Source organism: Salvelinus alpinus, chromosome 31 (genome assembly GCF_045679555.1).
Source record: "Salvelinus alpinus chromosome 31, SLU_Salpinus.1, whole genome shotgun sequence".
NCBI lineage: Eukaryota > Metazoa > Chordata > Actinopteri > Salmoniformes > Salmonidae > Salvelinus > Salvelinus alpinus.
The window spans coordinates 31,974,121-31,981,182 of record NC_092116.1 but is presented as its reverse complement, the minus strand read 5'-3'; positions in this window follow the sequence as shown (position 1 = coordinate 31,981,182).

Here is a 7,062-nt window from a genome sequence, read left to right as displayed (position 1 = left end):
ATGTATATGTATATATATCTCTCTCTCTCTCTCTCTCTCTCTCTCTCTCTCTCTCTCTCTCTCTCTCTCTCTCTCTCTCTCTCTCTCTCTCTCTCTCTCTCTCTCTCTCTCTCTCTCTCTCTCTCTCTCTCCCTCTCTGTCTCTCTCCCGCTCTCTCTTTCTCTCTCTCCCCCTCCCTCTCTCTCTCTCTCCCTCCCTCCATGTCTCTCTCTCCATCTCTCTCTCTCTCTCTTGTTCCTTACCTCCCTCTCACCCCTTTGTACCACCAGTTTAACGGGGCCCTCCCAGTATGAAGCAGTTAGGTTTGTGATCCACCGCAAACGAGCAGACGCTGTTACATTAGCTACATACCTACCGCAGAGTCTGAGAGAGAGAAAGAGAGAGAGAGACAGAGGGAACAGTTTATATAGCTGTCTAAGCCATGCTGTCAGGTCAATAGGTCTACCTACTAGAACAGAACAGGAAACCAACGCCCTTGAAACTCTCAAAAGACTACTCACACACACACACACACACACACACACACACACACACACACACACACACACACACACACACACACACACACACACACACACACACACACACACACACACACACACACACACACACACACACACACACACACACACACACTGTCCCTCCGTCTGTCCGTCTACCATGAGCGTATCCTGTGTTTCTCACATTGACAGGATGTCCGGGAGGTCAGGGTTAAAGGTCAGGGTTAAAGGGTTTTAAGGTTTCAGAAACCCCCAAAACGTCCCTGAAACCTCTTTTGATGTGCGACTGTGGGACTCATAACTTTACCCTCTCTCATACTGTAGGCCTGTGTTCTAGAATACACAGCAGAACAATGGGGCGTGTTCTAGAACACGCTAAAACAATGAGAGTCTTTGTTGTGGGTGGCCATTTTTCTTGCTGTCTATCCCAAGTGGACTTCACCTTGGGTTTTAGGGAGAGGGAGAGGGAGAGGGAAAGAGAGAGTTAGAGAGAGAGAGAGAGAGAGAGAGAGAGAGAGAGAGAGAGAGAGAGAGAGAGGGGGAGAGAGAGAGAGAGAGAGAGAGAGAGAGAGAATCTTTTTGGCTCTATAACAAAGAATAAAGAACAAAAACATATACATGATCAAATACAAATCCTAGAATCAACTATTAAAGACTACCAGAACCCATTGGATTCTCCAATTACCTTGAATGAGTTACAGGACAAAATAAAAACCCTCAAACCCAAAAAGACCTGTGGTGTTGATGGTATCCTTAATGAAATGATCAAATATACAGACAACAAATTCCAATTGGCTATACTAAAACTCTTTAACATCGTCCTTAGCTCTGGCATCTTCCCCAATATTTGGAACCAAGGACTGATCACCCCAATCCACAAAAGTGGAGACAAATTTGACCCCAATAACTACCGTGGAATATGCGTCAACAGTAACCTTGGGAAAATCCTCTGCATTATCATTAACAGCAGACTCGTACATTTCCTCAATGAAAACAATGTACTGAGCAAATGTCAAATTGGCTTTTTACCAAATTACCGTACAACAGACCATGTATTCACCCTACACACCCTAATTGACAACCAAACAAACCAAAACAAAGGCAAAGTCTTCTCATGCTTTGTTGATTTCAAAAAAGCCTTCGACTCAATTTGGCATGAGGGTCTGCTATACAAATTGATGGAAAGTGGTGTTGGGGGTAAAACATACGACATTATAAAATCCATGTACACAAACAACAAGTGTGCGGTTAAAAATAGCAAAAAACACACACATTTCTTCACACAGGGTCGTGGGGTGAGACAGGGATGCAGCTTAAGCCCCACCCTCTTCAACATATATATCAACGAATTGGCGCGGGCACTAGAACAGTCTGCAGCACCCGGTCTCACCCTACTAGAATCCGAAGTCAAATGTCTACTGTTTGCTGATGATCTGGTGCTTCTGTCACCAACCAAGGAGGGCCTACAGCAGCACCTAGATCTTCTGCACAGATTCTGTCAGACCTGGGCCCTGACAGTAAATCTCAGTAAGACCAAAATAATGGTGTTCCAAAAAAGGTCCAGTCACCAGGACCACAAATTCCATCTAGACACCGTTGCCCTAGAGCACACAAAAAACTATACATACCTCGGCCTAAACATCAGCACCACAGGTAACTTCCACAAAGCTGTGAACGATCTGAGAGACAAGGCAAGAAGGGCCTTCTATGCCATCAAAAGGAACATAAATTTCAACATACCAATTAGGATCTGGCTAAAAATACTTGAATCAGTCATAGAGCCCATTGCCCTTTATGGTTGTGAGGTCTGGGGTCCGCTCACCAACCAAGATTTCACAAAATGGGACAAACACCAAATTGAGACTCTGCATGCAGAATTCTGCAAAAATATCCTCCGTGTACAACGTAGAACACCAAATAATGCATGCAGAGCAGAATTAGGCCGATACCCACTAATTATCAAAATCCAGAAAAGAGCCGTTAAATTCTACAACCACCTAAAAGGAAGCGATTCCCAAACCTTCCATAACAAAGCCATCACCTACAGAGAGATGAACCTGGAGAAGAGTCCCCTAAGCAAGCTGGTCCTAGGGCTCTGTTCACAAACACAAACACACCCCACAGAGCCCCAGGACAACAGCACAATTAGACCCAACCAAATCATGAGAAAACAAAAAGATAATTACTTGACACATTGGAAAGAATTAACAAAAAAACAGAGCAAACTAGAATGCTATTTGGCCCTAAACAGAGAGTACACAGTGGCAGAATACCTGACCACTGTGACTGACCCAAACTTAAGGAAAGCTTTGACTATGTACAGACTCAGTGAGCATAGCCTTGCTATTGAGAAAGGCCGCCGTAGGCAGACATGGCTCTCAAGAGAAGACAGGCTATGTGCACACTGCCCACAAAATGAGGTGGAAACTGAGCTGCACTTCCTAACCTCCTGCCCAATGTATGACCATATTAGAGAGACATATTTCCCTCAGATTACACAGATCCACAAAGAATTCGAAAACAAATCCAATTTTGATAAACTCCCATATCTACTGGGTGAAATTCCACAGTGTGCCATCACAGCAGCAAGATTTGTGACCTGTTGCCACAAGAAAAGGGCAACCAGTGAAGAACAAACACCACTGTAAATACAACCCATATTTATGTTTATTTATTTAAACTTGTGTGCTTTAACCATTTGTACATTGTTACAACACTGCATATATATAATATGACATTTGTAATGTCTTTATTGTTTTGAAACTTCTGTATGTGTAATGTTTACTGTTCATTTTTATTGTTTATTTGACTTTTGTATATTACCTACCTCACTTGCTTTGGCAATGTTAACACATGTTTCCCATGCCAATAAAGCCCCTTGAATTGAATTGAATTGGAGAGAGAGAGAGAGAGAGAGAGAGAGAGAGAGAGAGAGAGAGAGAGAGAGAGAGAGAGAGAGAGAGAGAGAGAGAGAGAGAGAGAGAGAGAGAGAGAGAGAGAGAGAGAGAGAGAGAGAGAGAGAGAGAGAGAGAGAGAGAGAGAGAGAGAGAGAGAGAGAGAGAGAGAGAGAGAGAGAGAGAGAGGATATGGTGTACCTTGTCTTTTTATAGCGGCCTTCATAATTCCTATTTTTAGCACTTCATTCTAATCTCTGACGTAGTTTCAGCGCTAACAGCAGTCACCTATTAACACCTACTAACAGCAAGTCAAACCAAAGTTTATTGGTCTTGTCCACAGATTTTGCAGATGATATCACAAGTGCAGCGTAATGTAACTTTTCTAGCTTCAGCAGTAGTGATATCTAGCGATGCGATAACAATCCGCACCTTTTATATTTTAATTTTTACATCAGAACAAGCAATGAACATATTTATGAAGGTTCGCCGGACAAAATCACAAACACAACATGTAAAGTGATGGTCCCATGTTTCTTGAGCTGAAATGAAAGATACCAGAAATGTTATATATGCACAAAAAAGCTTATTTATCTCAAATGTAATACTCAAATTTGTTTATATGCTGTTATATCTGTTAGTGAGCATTTCTCCTTTGCCTTGAAATATAGTAACAGTATTTATATAGGATGGTGTGTATAGACAGTATATTAATATATAGTAACATTAGTTATATAGGATGGTGTGTATAGACAGTATAGACAGTATATTAATATATGGTTCAGATGGTAGAACATGGTTTAGATGGTAGAACATGCATAGACAGTATATTAATATATAGTAACAGTAGTTATATAGGATGGTGTGTATAGACAGTATATTAATATATAGTAACAGTAGTTATATAGGATGGTGTGTATAGACAGTATATTAATATATAGTAACAGTAGTTATATAGGATGGTGTATATAGACAGTATAGACAGTATATTAATATATAGTAACAGTAGTTATATAGGATGGTGTGTATAGACAGTATAGACAGTATATTAATACATAGTAACAGTAGTTATATAGGATGGTGTGTATAGACAGTATATTAATATATAGTAACTGTAGTTATATAGGATGGTGTGTATAGACAGTATAGGCAGTATATTAATATATAGTAACAGTAGTTATATAGGATGGTGTGTATAGACAGTATAGACAGTATATTAATATATAGTAACAGTAGTTATATAGGATGGTGTGTATAGACAGTATATTAATATATAGTAACTGTAGTTATATAGGATGGTGTGTATAGACAGTATAGACAGTATATTAATATATAGTAACATTAGTTATATAGGATGGTGTGTATAGACAGTATAGGCAGTATATTGATATATAGTAACAGTAGTTATATAGGATGGTGTGTATAGACAGTATAGACAGTATATTAATATATAGTAACAGTAATTATATAGGATGGTGTGTATAGACAGTATATTAATATAAAGTAACAGTAGTTATATAGGATGGTGTGTATAGACAGTATATTAATATATAGTAACAGTAGTTATATAGGATGGTGTGTATAGACAGTATATTAATTTGAAGGTAACAGTAGTTATATAGGATGGTGTATATAGACAGTATAGACAGTATATTAATATATAGTAACAGTAGGTATACAGGATGGTTTGTATAGTCAGTATATTAATCTAACAATTTATTTAATGACTGTTTAACAGTCTGATGACCAACTAGTGATGACTATTTAACAGTGTGTCTGTGTGTGTGTGTGTGTGTGTGTGTGTGTCTGCTCCAAGACTCTCTGTTTTATAACTGTCGTGTCCGATCCATTTGTACGTCGGTTGTTCAGTTTGACTGTGTACGGGCCGTTAAAGCCAGCACAGGACTGTATGTTTAGTATCATTTCAAGGGAATTAGTTTATCTCATCCTGATTTTGTCATATAGCACAGGGTCAGACCTCAATCAACAACATCATGATCATTAGAATTCATAGACGCCATAGAACCAGATCCACAGAGTCATTAAACCCTTAAGGAACCGTGTTTACAATCCATTGTTTTGCCCCATACAGTAGTTTAAATACAATACAATTGACTATCGTCTAACATTGATTACCAGGTGTTATTATGCTCGGTATGTAGGTAGCGCTCATGTGAATTACCATCAACTCACCACATCTTCAATGGACTCTCTGTTACTGATTATTAAAGCTATAAACTCTGTTTATTGCAGCATTTCATATGCAGACACACACACACACACACACACACACACACACACACACACACACACACACACACACAACACAACACAACACAACACAACACAACACAACACAACACAACACAACACAACACAACACAACACAACACACAACACAACACATACACTGGGTTTACAAACATGGGAAGGTAGAAACTTGTAATATATGGGTAAAAGGAGGACAATCTCACAAACACTGAAGGTTCCGAAGAACGCCTGATTGTTTTTTCAGCACTTGACAAGCAGGATACAAATATAATATTTCATAGATTCCTTCCAGTGAGATCTCTATAAAACAACTATTTATCCTTCAGAAATTACACAAAGCAACAAAAAAAAAAAAGGCTTTTGAGGAGTTGATAAAAAGGTTTCTTTGAACGGTTGTATTGCACAATCAATTGGTTTTATAACTTTTCCTACACAATTCTTAGAATGTTTCATAAATCTGTGAAAACTAGAGCAAACCCAGCACCCCTCGTTTGTTCAGACACAAAGACATATTATAACGGGTAGTCATTATCAAAGCCCACCAAGACTAGACACAACACAAAGACATATTATAACGGGTAGTCATTATCAAAGCACCCCAAGACTAGACACAACACAGAGACATATTATAACGGGTAGTCATTATCAAAGCACCCCAAGACTAGACACAACACAGAGACATATTATAACGGGTAGTCATTATCAAAGCACCCCAAGACTAGACACAACACAAAGACATATTATAACGGGTAGTCATTATCAAAGCCCACCAAGACTAGACACTACACAAAGACATATTATAACGGGTAGTCATTATCAAAGCCCACCAAGACTAGACACTACACAATGCCATATTATAACGGGTAGTCATTATCAAAGCCCACCAAGACTAGACACTACACAATGACATATTATAACGGGTAGTCATTATCAAAGCACCTCAAGACTAGACACTACACAATGACATATTATAACGGGTAGTCATTATCAAAGCCCACCAAGACTAGACACTACACAATGACATATTATAACGGGTAGTCATTATCAAAGCACCTCAAGACTAGACACTACACAATGACATATTATAACGGGTAGTCATTATCAAAGCACCTCAAGACTAGACACTACACAATGACATATTATAACGGGTAGTCATTATCAAAGCACCTCAAGACTAGACACTACACAATGACATATTATAACGGGTAGTCATTATCAAAGCCCACCAAGACTAGACACTACACAGAGACATATTATAACGGGTAGTCATTATCAAAGCACCCCAAGACTAGACACTACACAATGACATATTATAACGGGTAGTCATTATCAAAGCCCACCAAGACTAGACACTACACAGAGACATATTATAACGGGTAGTCATTATCAAAGCCCAC